The sequence below is a fragment of the Falco rusticolus genome, chromosome 4 (assembly GCF_015220075.1).
Source record: "Falco rusticolus isolate bFalRus1 chromosome 4, bFalRus1.pri, whole genome shotgun sequence".
Classification (NCBI taxonomy): Eukaryota; Metazoa; Chordata; class Aves; order Falconiformes; family Falconidae; genus Falco; species Falco rusticolus.
This window is the reverse complement of record NC_051190.1, coordinates 75,897,132-75,911,896: the sequence shown is the minus strand read 5'-3', so window position 1 is coordinate 75,911,896 and position 14,765 is coordinate 75,897,132. Positions and strand designations below refer to the sequence as shown.

General features: G+C 42.7%; 1 protein-coding gene across 4 annotated transcripts in view; it reads right to left on the bottom strand.

The window, feature by feature from the left end:
- The window catches only part of ANKIB1 (ankyrin repeat and IBR domain containing 1), a 92,201-nt gene extending 77,458 nt beyond the window's left edge, over window positions 1-14,743 (bottom strand). For 3 of the 4 annotated variants that reach the window (XM_037382474.1, XM_037382477.1, XM_037382476.1), the window contains exon 1: window positions 14,636-14,743. The gene's annotated coding sequence lies outside the window, so the exon portion shown is untranslated. Of the gene's footprint in view, window positions 1-14,370; window positions 14,487-14,635 lie in introns of those variants that run through there. The other variant, XM_037382475.1, reaches the window with a different exon arrangement.
- Window positions 14,744-14,765: the final 22 nt, after the last annotated feature.

Here is a 14,765-nt window from a genome sequence, read left to right as displayed (position 1 = left end):
TAAAATTGAGAACCTCTGTAAATCTGCAAAATAATGAAGGACATTTATTACTAACTCCTCATAGCTACCCTGATACCACAACCTACAAACCTGAAGTGAATTCACTATACTTTTAAGGCTTGTGACTAATTTAGAAGAAACTTGACTCATTCTCTTCTTAGAAAGTCATATGAATAGCTAAAATGGGGTGGGGGTGGGGTGTAAAAGAAATTAACCAATCACTGGTTTATTGATTTTAAAACCCTCGTTCTCCAACTGATTCCCCAAATCACTGTATACATAATAGAAATACATGCAGGGGAAAAAAACCCCACCAAAACACCAGCAGGATTTCTGAATTGAGCTCACTGAGACTGAACTTTCACTGAGACTGAACTTAAAAGGTGTTTCTATGAAATAAAGACCAAATCAACAGGCACTTTGCATTGCCTTTGCAGTAAAATTATGTGACTGTTTTAAGTTTGCTTATTTTACATTGTCATAACATCCAGTGTAATAAAGACTAAAATCTCCAAGTTATTTCTTTTTAGTTAAGCATTACAACTATTTTATGCTAGAACATGCTGCCTGTCTAACTTCCATTCCAGACAAATTAATTTAACTTCCTATTCTTTTCCATTCCTTTATTAAGTAGGTATAAATCTCAGGCAGCTCCCTTATGCGAAAGTCTGGATTTATGAATCTGGAAAAAAAACACCCAAACAAAAAAACCCCAACCTCAACAAATAAAACCAGAATAGCCTGTATTCCAACTACAGTTGTACATTTATTTCATTGTCTGAAAGGATGCACAAGAAATCAAGCTACTTCTACAAAGCAGGAAAAATTTATAAAGTAGTATTACAGAAAAAAACCCACCAACATTATTTAAAAATACCAAACTCTGGAAAAAAGATACCTTGTTCAGGATTAGTTTATTTCATTACAGACACATGATAATTCAAAGCACTAAACTAATCACTTCAAATCTTTGACTATATAGAAATCAGGTTAAAAAACAAGGTTTGAGCCATATAGTAGAATTTACATGAGATTCTCTTTCATGAAGCTCCATTCTGGGCCATGGGCTTCAGCTGAGCCAGAACCAGCTGTATGCAGAGGAGGGATAAAATGGTTGTGCAGCTACATCATCTGATATGGAGCAAGTACGCACTTACATTGGAAGGAACCTCTGGAGGTCAACTGCTTCAATCTCCTACCCAGGGCAATCTTCAAAGCTTCAAAGGCTGCTCAAGGCCATTCTCAATTAAGTTGAGTATCTCCGAGGATGGAGATCCCACAGCCTCTCTGGGCAACCTGTACCAGCATTTGACCAACCTCATTGTGTAAACCCTTCCCTAATGTTTAAATGAAACATTCCTTGCTAGAATCTTTTCCGTTGCCTCTAGCCCTATCACCCAGCTCCTCTAAGAGAAGACAGAAGTAGACTCTGTACCCTTCCACTAATTAAAAATAAGATCCTCCCCACCTAGTGTTCTCTCAAAGCCAAGGACACCCAGCTCTTCCAGCTTCTCTTTTTGCATTATGTGCTCCTGCCCCCTAATTATCCTGGCAGTCATCTTCTAGACCTGCTCCAGTGTGTTAGCTTCTCTCCTATAGTGGGGAGTGTAAAACTAGAAGTTTCAGACGCAGTCACAGAAATTGCCAAGCTGACAGAAATGCTTGCTTCTCTCAGCTACTGGCTTCATTCTTGCTAAGTAAAGGCACATGGTTGACTCACATTGGGTGTCCACCAGGAAAGTGACATCATTTGCTGCAATGTTGCTTTCTAGTCATTGGTTCCCAGGGTGTACTACTGTGTAGGGTTATTGTTTCAATTTTCAGATGCTGTTGAACACCATGAGGTTCTTGTCAGCCCATTTCTCCAGCCTGCTGAAGTCCCTCAGAAAAGCAGCCCTGCCCTCCAGCACACAACCTGGTGTCACCAACAAGCTTGCCGATTCCATCGCCTCATGCAGATAGCTAATGAAGGTTATAAATGGAAAACTGCACTATTTAATTTTACTGAGTATTAATTACCATGTCCTGAAAAGGATAAATGACTTCCATGTTGTTTAACGTTAACTAATTAACAGGTTGGTAAATGGGACGTTACAAAGAACTTGCATTTCAGTACACAAGCCACCAAATAAAGCCTCTTCAGTATTTTTTTTAATGGCCAGTTCGCACTTGGTGACTCATTGAAAAAGCTCCAATGAAAGATTTCTCTCCAAAACATCCTTCTAAATATGGAGAACTAAATACATGAAGTATCTGTGTCAGTGACTCAAGAAGTCAGGGAAGAGGGCCTAAATTAAGAGCCGTTGTATCTTTGTACTGCAATAAGCCACAGAGCTGTTAGTAATGTCTCAGTACCGCAGGCTGTGCACCTTCATACACAAGCTTTCAGAAAATGCAGCTGGAGTTCTTCCATTAAGAACAATTCCTTTCTCTTAGAACTGTATATAACTCACAATGCTGCATAGCCCTAGATTATTTGGTATTACAACTTTGTAGTAGAACTATTTCTACAGAAGAAATGTGTCAAATCATTGCCTAAGAACCACATGTTCTGCTATTGTGAAGTCTGCTATACAGCTGTGTCTCAAGATCTGAGCTTTAAAATACCAAGATCCTCACCTTGTGGGTACAGAGGTAACTTCAATATTTAGCAAACATGAATGAAACCGCATCAGTCAGTAAGTTCTTAAAAACATTAAAACATTTAACCTGCATTATTAGCACAGCTGGAACTTTGGTTTGTAGTAGCTACATGCTTTTTTGTTTTTTTCAAAACATCAGTGAAATTCACCATTTTGACAAACTAACAATATATTTTCTGGGCTCTACTCTGCCAGGATGTTTCTACACATAGTCTTTCAACATAATAAGAGAGTTAACTGGAGATTAATACATTTGCTTGTTCCCCAGCTGCTTAGAGATCTAGGACACAGCAGAGCCACCTGGATTTTAAAAAAATCCTCAAAAAATAACAATTCTGCAAGTAATGTACAGGCAAGGTAATAAGAAAAAGGACATTTCAGAGGAAAAGTCCGTTGCAACAGCATTTACAGGTTGCTACTGCTGAAAATCAGTACTGATGTGCATCTAGCCTTGCATATATTATTCTTATATCTTACACACATAGTAGCTAATAATAATAAAAACACACAACTGCATACCACAGCAGTACTGTAACAACCAAACCTTCAGTACAGAGAACAGTTCATTAGTAAAATTACAACAGCCCTAAAATTCCTGTTCTTAAGTCCATGATAAATTATAACAGGACCAGTATTTAATGTAATGGCAGTGCAAAACCATAGATAAATACATATCATGATCTCTTCTCATAATTTTTAACTTTGCCTTCAAAATTCCAATTAGAAATCCACTTGAAATAAAGGGGGTGGGGTGGGGTGTAGAGTTGCTACCCCAATTAATATCTGTGAAAGCTCCTTGCAAAGGAGATCTTAAGTGGACTGTAAACACATCTCAAACTAATAAATGTAACAAAAACAATTTTATCCACTAAGTTATTTGTAGTAATTTACCATCATCAGCACCAAAACCGGCTAAACACAAACAGGACATGATGTTCCTACAATTACTTAAAGTACCTGCTATAAGAATAAGTAGGGCCTGTTTTTAAAGAGGAATTATATTTATAAACTAGAAAAAACTTGTTCTTTTCTATGCTAAATTCCAAGAAGACTGATTAGAAGTGAAGTACTTGGGGCAGATCAGAGAATCAGTTTCCTACTTATGTTTACATTTAAATGCAGTTGAATACAGAGTATATAAAACAGTCAAGAAACTTGCCATTAGTATGTACATAATCAGCATTATATATGTTACCTTTAAGCGTATTTTCCCAGAAACAGCTTTGAAACCTCCAAACCTGTATCCTTCCTCAAGTCATCTTTCATTTACAAACAAACAAAAAAAGGTGGGGGGGAATCGCCAACACTCCTGTAACACATTTTTCAAAAGTCAGTATTCTAACTTTTAAAGACAATAACGACAGAATTAAACTGGGTAAGAACTTTCACAATGAGCCACAATCATCCTTTTACCACTCTTCAAGTAAGTTATCTCAGTGGTTACCCCTGGCTGACATCATCTATTGGAGTCTAAGTCAATACAAAATTATGTTTTCCTCTTTATAAACTTTAATTCTATCTGAATTACAGTTAAATATTCATTCAGGGTATTCACATAAAAACTTGCCCATTTGACTTAATTTCCCCTTAGTTTATCTCACTTCTTGATAGTGCTTTGCTTCACAGTGTCCGCAAGACTGTGTCTCTGTTTTTTAAACTGCTAAGAACTGTTTAGAATTTCTACTTGTATAGAATTGCCAAATCATTGATGGTGGTTAAAAAAAGCCCAAACAAACAGAAAAAAACCAAACCCTCAACACCATAGCGTCTCTAAAAGGTTTCACCCATTCAATTAACTTCACAAGACAGAGGCAACAGCTAAGTATAAAACAGCATATGAGACATTATCACAGCAGATAACGCTGAAGACAGTCCTGACTCTACAAAAATGTTTTACAAGAGCAGATCAAAGCTACAAGGCATTCATGTTGTCAACAGAAGAAAAAGCCCTTTGCTTCATGAGGTATAAAACAAAAATGAAACACAAAATAATTGAAAAAATAAGGGGGAAAGGATAGAAAGAAGAAAAGCAAGAAAAATAGGAATAAATATTCAGAAGCTAGAACACTATATAAATACAGAGGAAACACCAACACAACACCAAGGTAAAACAGCTACTACAAGATATGGGAGAGACACTGTACAGAAGAGAAATGACACAAACCTCAACAGTAGTAGCAATCATGTCCAAGGAAAAAACCAACACTCTTACACGTTACACTTTTGTTAACTTGCATAAATGGAAAAGGATTTAAATGCATCAGATTTAAATATACTACATGAAGGAAAAAAGTCTGCCTCCATGAAACATATTTTAGTATCTGAAGTTAATCCAGAATTTGAAAATAAGCAATGGACCTTTTCTTTAATAAGTGTTTATTATCTCCCTACCTCTGATAATGACTCTTGAAAAAAAATGCCACACGTATTTAAGAATTTACTCCACGTTACTGAAAAATGGCCCAAATTTACAATAATTTCTTAAAGCTATATTTAGGAGGTATACAAGTGATTTACTTTCCTGCTTAATACAGAGAATAACCTACAACCAATTGATCTCTTCCATAGCAAAACAACTCTCTCTAGATTCTTTTGGTTTTCAAAGCTTATTGTCCTATTTCTACAAGTCAAGATTCTTAAACTGACTTGCATTGTATACAGTCTGGCAGATGATCCAGAAATCGATCACTCTTTATTTTTTCCTCTAAATCATGCTTTGTTTCAGAATGCTGTAAGCGAGAGAGGGTTATGCATATGCCTTACAGACTATCAACTGTAAATATAGGAGAATTTCAGATCATTCTAGCAAATACCACAGTAACCTGGAAATGCCTAAATTGTATTTTTGACCACTGTCTTTATTATAAAGCAAGGACTAAATGGTTCAAAGCAGTTTAAAAATACTCCTTTGAAATGAACATACACCATTTGGCTACCACATAACAGTCCTTATTCCATGGAACTTGGTGACTGCAGTATTTCCAAAAGTCTCCTTGGGTTTATTTACTTGTATGCTTCTGGGGTGCCATTTTCACAATAAAAGTATATGTAAAAACAGTACAACTACTTTTTGTTGTTGTTATTTTTGTTGGGGAGAAAAGGAAAACTTAAGTGCAGCAAAGAGATATAGAGAAGTAGCAACCAATAACCAAGTTTCTACTTTCCGGAATGCTATGGGGGCAGACGACACCACGGAAGTTAAAATCATAGAATCCTTTAGGTTGAAAAGACCTTTAAGATTATTGAGTCCAACTGTTAACCCAGCACTGCCAAGTCCACCACTAAATCATGTCCCTAAATGCCACATCTACATGTCCTTTAAACATCTCCATGGATGGTAACCCAAGTATGTCCCTGGGCAGCCTGTTCCAATGCTTGACCACCCTTTCTGTGAAGAAATTTTTCATACTATCCAATCTAAACCTTCCTTGGTGCAACTTGAGGCCACTTCCTCTTGTCCTGTTGCTTGTTACATAGGAGAAGAGATTGACGCCTTGCTACAACCTCCTTTCAGGTAGTTGTAGAGAACAATAAGGTCCCCTGCTGAGCTTCCTTTTCTCCAGGCTAAGTAACCCCAGTTCCCTCATAAGCCTTGTGCTCCAGACCCTTCACCAGCTTTGTTGTCCTTCTCTGGACACGCTCCAGCACCTCAAGGTCTTTCTTGGTGTGAGGGGCCCAAAGCTGAACACAGTGTTCGAGGTGCGGCCTCACCAGTGCCCAGTACAGGGGGACAGTCACTTCCCCGGCCCTGCTGGCCTCACTGTTTCTGACACCAGCCAGGATGCTGCTGGCCCCCTTGGCCACCTGGGCACACTGCTGGCTCGTGTGCAGCCGGCACATGTCAACCAGCACCCCCAGGTCCTTTCCCACCAGGCACTTCCCAGCTGCTCTTCCCCAGCCTGTAGCGCTGTGTGGGGTTGTTGTGACCCAAGTGCAGGACCCGGCACTGAGCCTTGTTGAAGCTCCCACAATTGGCCTTGGCCCATTGGCCAGGCCTGCCCAGACCCCCCTGCAGAGCCTCCTGCCCTCCAGCAGATCAGCACTGCCCCCCAGCTTGGTGTCCTCTGCAGACTTACTGAGGGTGCACTTGATCCCCTCATCCAGATTGTCAATAAAGATATTAAACAAAAATGGCCCCAATACTGAGCCCTGGGGGACACCACTTGTGACCAGACACCAACTGGATGTAACTCCATCCACCACCACTCCTTGGGCTCAGCCATCCAGCCAGCTTTTTACCCAGCATGAAGTATGCCCGTCCAAGCCATGAGCAGCCAGTTTCTCCAGCAGAATGCTGTGGGAAACGGTGTCAAAGGCTTTACTAAAGTCTAGGTAGACAACATCCACAGCCTTCCCCTCATCCACTAGGGAGGTCACTTTGTCACAGAAGGAGATCAGGTCCATCAAGCAGGACCTGCCTTTCATAAACCCATGCTGCCTGGACCTGATCACCTGGTTGTCCTGTACATGACACATGACGGCACTCAGGATCATCTGCTCCATAACCTTCTCCAGCACCAAGGTCAGGCTGACAGGCCTGTAGTTCCCAGATTCTCCTTCCAGCCCTTCTTGTAAGTGGGAGTCACATTTGCTGACTTCCAGTCAACTGGGACCTCCCCAGTTAGCCAGAACTGCAGACAGATGATTGAACATGGCTTGGTGAACACTTCTGCCAGCTCCCTCGGTACCCTTGGTTGGATCCCATTTGGCCCCATAGACCTGCGCGTGCCTGTGTGGTGTAGCAGGTTACTGACCATTCCCCCTTGGATCATGGGGGCTTCATTCTGCTCCCCATCCCCGTCTTTCAGCTCAGGGGGCTGGGTACCCCAAGAATAACTGGTCTTACTATTAAAGACTGAGGGAAAGAAGGTATTAAGTACCTCAGCCTTTTGAGGAAAAAGGTCCTTTGTCACTAAGTTTCCTCCCATATCCAATAAAGGATGGAGATGCTCCTTGGCCCTCCTTTTATTGCTAATTATATTTATAGATTATTCATAAATTATTTTTATTGCCTTCTACAGCAGTAACCAGATTAAGTTCTAGTTGGGTTTTGGCCATTTAATTTTCTCCCCATAACCTCATGACATCCTTATAGTCCTCCAGAGTTGTTGCCTGCCCCTTCTTCCATAGGTCACCAACTCTCTTCCCCCCCCCCCCCCCCCCCCCCCCCGTTCCAGCCAAAGCTCTCTGTTCACCCAGGCCAGTCTTCTTTCCTTCCAACTCATCTTTCGGCAAATGGGGACAGCCTGCTCCTGCACCTTTAAGATTTCCTTCTCGAAGAATGTCCAGCCATCCTGGACCCCTTGCCCTTCAGGACTGCCTCCCAAGGGACTCTGTCAACCAGGCCCCTAAACCTGCCCTCTGGAAGTCCAAAGTAGTAGTTCTGCTGACTCCCCTCCTTACTTCTCCAGGAACTGAAAGCTCTATCATTTCACTATGGCTGTGCCCAAGACAGCCTCCAACCTTCACATCACCCACAAGTCGTGCTCTGCTCGTGAACCACAGGTCCAGTGGGGTGCCCTCCCTAGTTGGCTCCTCACCAGCTGTATCAGGCAGGTATCTTCCACACACTTCAGGAACCTCCTAGACCGTTTCCTCTCTACTGCACTGCATTTTCAGCAGACATCTGAAGTCCCCCACAAGAACAAGGGCTAGCAATTGTGAGACTTCCCCTAGCTCCTTAAAAAATTATTTCATCTGCCTCTTCATCCTGGTTCAGCGGTCTATAACAGACTCCCACCATGATATCTGTCTCATTGGCCTTCCCCAGTTAATACCCATAAACGCTCAACCCCATCATCACCATAGTCAAGCTCTAGACAATCAAAACACTAACATGAGGGGCTACCCACTGTCTCTCTCTCTTTGCCGATTCCTTCTAGATTTAGAGCCATCCATTGCAGCACTCCAGTTATGTGAGTCATCCCACCATTCTTCCATGATGGCAACTATATCCTAGTTTTCCTGCTGCACAATGGCTTCCAACTCCTCCTATTTATTGCCCATATGCATGCATTGGTGTAGATGCACTTCAGTTGGGCTATTGATCCTGCCATCTTTTTGAGCAGATAAGCCCTAATTTGCACGTGACCATCCTCAGGTGCTTCCATGGTTTCTAACACATCAATAACACTTGTGTCTTTGCCACGCCACATGGATCTGCATCCCCTACCTCCACTGTGACAGCAGTCCAAAGGCTCTCACTAGCACACTGTCCCTCAGTTATTGGCATGCCAGCCCCAGGCTTGTCTCTAGTGAGCCTGGTTTTATCCCTTTCTCCCTTCAAATCTAGTTTAAAACTCTCTCAATAACTCCTACTAACTCAGGTGCAAAGATCCTTTTCACCCTTTGATATAGGTGCACCCTGTCTGTTGCCAGTAGGCCTGGCATCCCGTAGACTGAGCCATGATCAAAAAGCCCCAAATTTTGCTTGTGGCAGCAGGCTCGGAGACAGGTATTGATCTGCTGGCTCTTCCTGCTTCTTCCCTCATCATTCACTGCAACTGGAAGGGTAGAGGGGAACACTACTTGTGCTTCTGATCTCTTAACCAGTCATCCCAAGGACCTGAAGTCTCTCTTGATTGCCCTTGGACATCTTGTTGCAACTTCATCCCTGCCTTCCTGAAAAATCAATAATGGATAATAGTCTATGAGGGCTGTACCAGGGTAGGAGGCTTTCTCTTCATATCTTTAACACTGGCCCCAGGGAGGCAGCAGACTTCCCTAAGAAGTGGGGTCCAGTCTGGACACTGGGCCTTCTGTTCCTTTCAAAAGGGAGTCTCCTACAACAATGACCTGTCTTTTTTTCTTTATGGGAGCAGTTTTGCTGCAGGGTATAGGCCAACTTAACACTGGTGACACCTCCAAGCTAGATACACCATCTTCCTCATTACTGTTCAGTTCCACTTGCAGAGCCTCAGACATATTGCACACAGGCACCTGGGAAGGTGGGGTAGTCACACAGGAGATGTGCTTGCTGCTGTGCCAGGCAGAAACTTGTTGCCATTGCCCCTATTCCTTAAGTCACTGTGTTCAGCTGGGCAGGGAGAGGTTAGGGAATCCTCCGTATCATGTGCCCTTTAAGTTTTTCAGGTATGTCAGAACAGTAAGCACAAACCACTGGGAAGCTCCCTTAAGTAGGAAGAATCCCCAAGTAATTTAATAAAGTTTTCTCCAACATAGAAGCCTGCACATAAGAACCATTTTATATGTAATTAATGATACACTGCCTTAGTTCTCATGATGTAATATTTAAACTACACTAACTTATTGTCAAAGAATAACATTACCATACTGCAAGCTGTGTGCAAACATTCGTTCCTAGGTGCAAGTTTATACACCAACATAAAATTTACTTTTAGAGAATTCATTTTGGCCCTTCCTCTTCCTTATCAGAACAGAACCGAACAAGAAAGGTTCCAAGAGGAACTATACAGATAACACTGTCACGCAGCTGCTCCATAAAGCCATCTGAGCCAGGAAGGATCCCAGGCATTCAGCAGAGAAGCCCTTCCAGCTCCCTGCAGTAATCCATTTACAACCTGTTACTGTATTTTTACTGCAATTATCCTTCAACAGTCAGAGTTCAGAATTTATGTGCTTTAAAACATAAATCAAAGCAAAACCACTACACGAAAATATCTCTTAAGCAACTCCAACAAAACCCCTCAAAGAAGATTCAAGGATACTAGCAGTACAACAAATTAGCTCTAGGTCAAAAGATGTGTTTGCCTTATCTAAAAACATGGCAATTCTTTTGTTTGGAAAACAGGAGACTTAAGGATACACATAAATGTGAACTTGAAATATTAACCTACATAATATATGAGATGATTGCACTTCTGAAAATTACTTTTTATTACTAAAAACAAGAATACAGAAAGAGGATCAGAGAAATAACAAGGACTCCTTCAGACCACCTCGACACATCAGTAGAAGAAAAACCCTGGCTGATTTTACACAAAGACTTCTTTAATTTCTTTGTATTTTCATAGTATAATTTAAGGTAATGTCAGACTAAAACAAAAAGAAGCAGAAAGTAAGGACTATACTATTAAAGCATGGAGGGTAAAGGAAATTCAGAAAACAGTTAAAAAAACACAAAGCAACTAACTAGGATCTATCTTTCGCCAAGTGATTTTTGGACTAATAAACTGAAGATATCCTGCTGTTGCTACATTTACTTTTACAGCATGCCGAGCATTTTTTGAGATGAGGAGATAAATGAATGCACATATACATAAAAAAACATGAATTAAGAGTTTCTGCAACGCAAAACATACTATTTCACTGACACTAAAGAAGACAATCTATTATTCCTTAGGGCAAAATCACAGAATGGCTTGGGTTGGAAGGGACCTTTAAAGCTCATCATGTCCAACCCTCCTTCCACAGGCAAAGACATCTTTCAGTACATCAGGTTCCTCAAAGCCCTGTCCAGCCTCACCTTGAACACGTCTAATCACGGGGCACCTAAAACTTCTCTGGGCAACCTGTTCCAGTGTCTCGCTGCCCTCATCATAAAAAAGGTCTTCCTTATGTCCAATCCAAATCCACCCTCTTGCAATTTAAAACCATTGCCCCTTGCCCTGTCACTACAGGCCTTGGTAAAAACTCTCTCTCCGCCCTTCTCATAAAGCCCCTGTTAAATACTGAAAGGCTGCTGCAACAAGGTCTCCCTGGAGCCTTTTCTGCTCCAGGCTGAGCCACCCCAACTCTCTCAGCCTTTCTCCAACAGGTCCACATCTTTCTTACGTTTGGGGCTCCAGAGCTGGACACAGAGCAGAGGCGAGAACTGTCCCCCTTGACAAGCTGGCCATTCTTCTTTCTACATAGCCCAGGATATGGTTGGCTTTCTGAGCTGCAAGAGCACGTTACCCACTCATGTCCAATTTTTCATCCACCAGTATCCTCAAATCCTTCTTCGCAAGGCTGTTCTCAATCCATTCATCTCCCAGTCTGTAATGACACTAAGACTGCCTCAGCCCAGGTGGAGGACCTCATGCTTAGCTTTGCAAAACGGCAAGTGAAAACTATTTTTACTAGTTCCACTTTAAATCTGGAAGACATTTAGTGGTTCTGAAGAAAACTAGCAGGTTTTAAACGTCACAGACTTCTCTGGCTTGAATTTTTAATGTAATGTAATCTTGCATGAAATATCCTTTACCCCTAAAATTTATACATGTGCGATTTCAATAACACTCCACAGAAAAGCATGCGGCATTGGGAGGAGAGAGGGAAAACAGTAAGTTTCTTGTCTGATGATGATGGTGTTGAAAACACAACTGCCTCTGTCTTTTTGAACATTTCAGAATTTCCACAGGGTTGCTCTTCAAGCAAAACAGATCTCTCTTTGCTATGTATCATTACCAACTATGGAACTACAGTAATGTGATTGGAAACATAAACTGGTTCAGCACATGTATTTGTAACCTCCAGCTTCACTATTTTCTTACTGGCATGAGTAACCTTAGCAAAGGCTACAAAACTTCAACAGTGATAACTGCAGAGAACAACTTTAAGTTTTCAGATTCCAAGGTGAAGTTAATTAAGTAGTCAGGTAACAGTAACTACATGACATCTAAACAGCAAAGCTAAAACCAAAAAAACCCCAACCAAACAAAAGAATCAACCCAAAATCACAAATAAAAAACCAAAACAAGAACTAAAAAAAACACAAACAAGCTAAAAAAACCCCACCCCACTAAAAAAAAAAAAAAATCACCACAAACCCTGCTAGACAAACTAGTTAATAATTAATAAACAAAGCTCTATTACTGAAATAAAAAGCAATGTAGTGGTAATCAATTACAGCAGAGGTGTCACAGACCAGTGGGTGAGAAACTGCTGAGGACAGATTAAATCAGCTGTTGGGTTAACAAGGTCTTACATAGTTTTCTAAAACCATTTCTTTATAGTTGCTCCATTAAACAAAAGCTGACAGCTGGAGAAGACACTCCCTTTTAAATGTATGTGTTTAGTTTCCTTTAGTTTCCTGGAGCGTATATGCCTGATATAACAAGCAGGTATGTGTAAACTTACATACAATATAAAACTAAGTCTAGGAAACTCAGTGTTTCTTTCAAAGAGGCCTAATCATGTACATATATGTACATACCTAGTGCGACCTAGATGTGTATGGCACAAGTTAAAATTAAAGGGAATGCATAAAACTTACTTGCTTAATTTTTCTATTTTGATTACTGATGCTATTATTATACCAGTGCCGCTGTTGTTCTTTTGGTTGTTTTTTTTTTTTAATTTTCATTCACAATATTCTCCTGATGCATATATTTAAAAATATATATATATATATAAATATGTCGGCACCACCAACATAATTTAGTTTTTTTAGTAGATTTCTAGGAATATTTTTATTCAGGAACAATATATTGCACTGTTAAAGTATTTTATTCTTCTGTTTAAGGACAAAATTTGTTAGAGAAGGAATCTGCTTGAATACAGGACCACAGAAAGTCTTGGAATTAAAGTTTCCAGAAGCCTCTTCTGTAAATTGGTCTCTTATTTGTAAGGACTGTCATTTTACCTTTTACACGTCCCAGGGCGGGGAAGTTGCTATAAATTCTACTACTTCACTTCTGTGTCGGCACCTCAAATAAATAAGCCACATGTTCTCAGAAGTTGAAAAATGCTGTTGTGTCCCATCTAACTAAAGCCTTCCCCCCCCCCCCCCCAAGGAAGACGAGTATTTTTTCCTGTACTCAAGATAGATTTAAGAGAAATTAATCCACCAAGCTTCATAGTGAAAATCAAAGAGATGAAAGTAAGAATAAAACATGTAAGGAAGACACAATCTCTTTCCTTGCTAACCTCCACAGCTAATAATTCTCTCAAAAGCAGTCTCTTTAGGGAACACGCTTAAATTACAGTACACCTACTGATGTTACATCTACAACTAAACCTCTTTTTCTGAAACTTGTAAGCACAGAAATGCACTCAAAGAAGAAAGCACAATCAACAATGGTTAGTAATGGGGGGGAGGGGGGGGAGACAATTTAAGCTGTGGTATTAGTGCCTTACTCTGCAGAGCCTGTTTTTGTGACTCCACGTTTCGTCTGCACTGTAAATAAAAGGCAGACTGAGCAATCGTGAATTGTCAAGGTTCTTAATGTTCAAAAGTAGCCGAAAATGCCAGTACGTGTTTAGACATGCCTGGAGAGTGACGCTGCTACTTAAATAAAACTGTTACAGTATCAAGATTCAAATTTTACTCAGAAAATCAAAATGAAAATTAGGATACGAGCTCGCGAGCATCCGGTTTCTCTCAGGACAGACGGCTCCGGACGGCGTCACCCAGCCCGGGAGCCAGGCTCCGTCGCCACGGCCCCCCAGCAGCAGCAGCACATGCTCCCGCTCCGGCCGCTCGCACTTTTTCCCTTCTGCCTTCAAGGCAGCATTCCCAGGCTACCGACACGGCGGGCAGGAGCCGGCTGAAGCCACGACATCGGGCAGCTCCAAACTTTCCACCGCCGCCGGCCGAGGGAGCCCCGCCGCCCCGGGGCTGCCGCTGCCGAGCGCCCCGCACCCGGCCGGCTTGCGGGCGAGACACCGGGACGGCGGCGGCCTCTCCCCCCCGTAAACAAGCCAGACCGGCGGCCGCCGCCTCCTACCATTACGCTTCCCCACAGCCCGCCGCCCACCGGGGCCCGCGCTGCCGAGGGCCGGCCCGACACAGGCAGCCAGCCTCGATAACCTGCTGCGTGTTTACCTCCGCTCGCCGGCGCTAACGCTGCTCTCGCCTCCCCTGCTCCGCTCCGCTCCCCCAGCCTGGCGACGGCGCCGAGGAGCTCCCGGAGCCGCCTCCCGGCCCGCCCCACCCGCGATGCGAGCGGCTGCCGACGCCCAGATGTGCAAAGCCCCCCGGCTGCGCCCGCGGCCCGATTCCTCCGGCCTCGCCCCTCACAGCCCCGCGGACCCCGCCCGAGCCTCCGCGGGCGGCGCCGGGATCGCTGCCAGCGCTGCGGGGTACTCACCGGCTCCTCACAGGGGCTCTCCTCGGCCCTTCCCGGCGCCTCCGCGCCCGCCGCCCAGCGCCTCCATTTGCTCAGCGGCTGCTCCCCTCCGCTTCTCCCGCGCCTCGCTCCTGATACGGCGCCCTCTGGA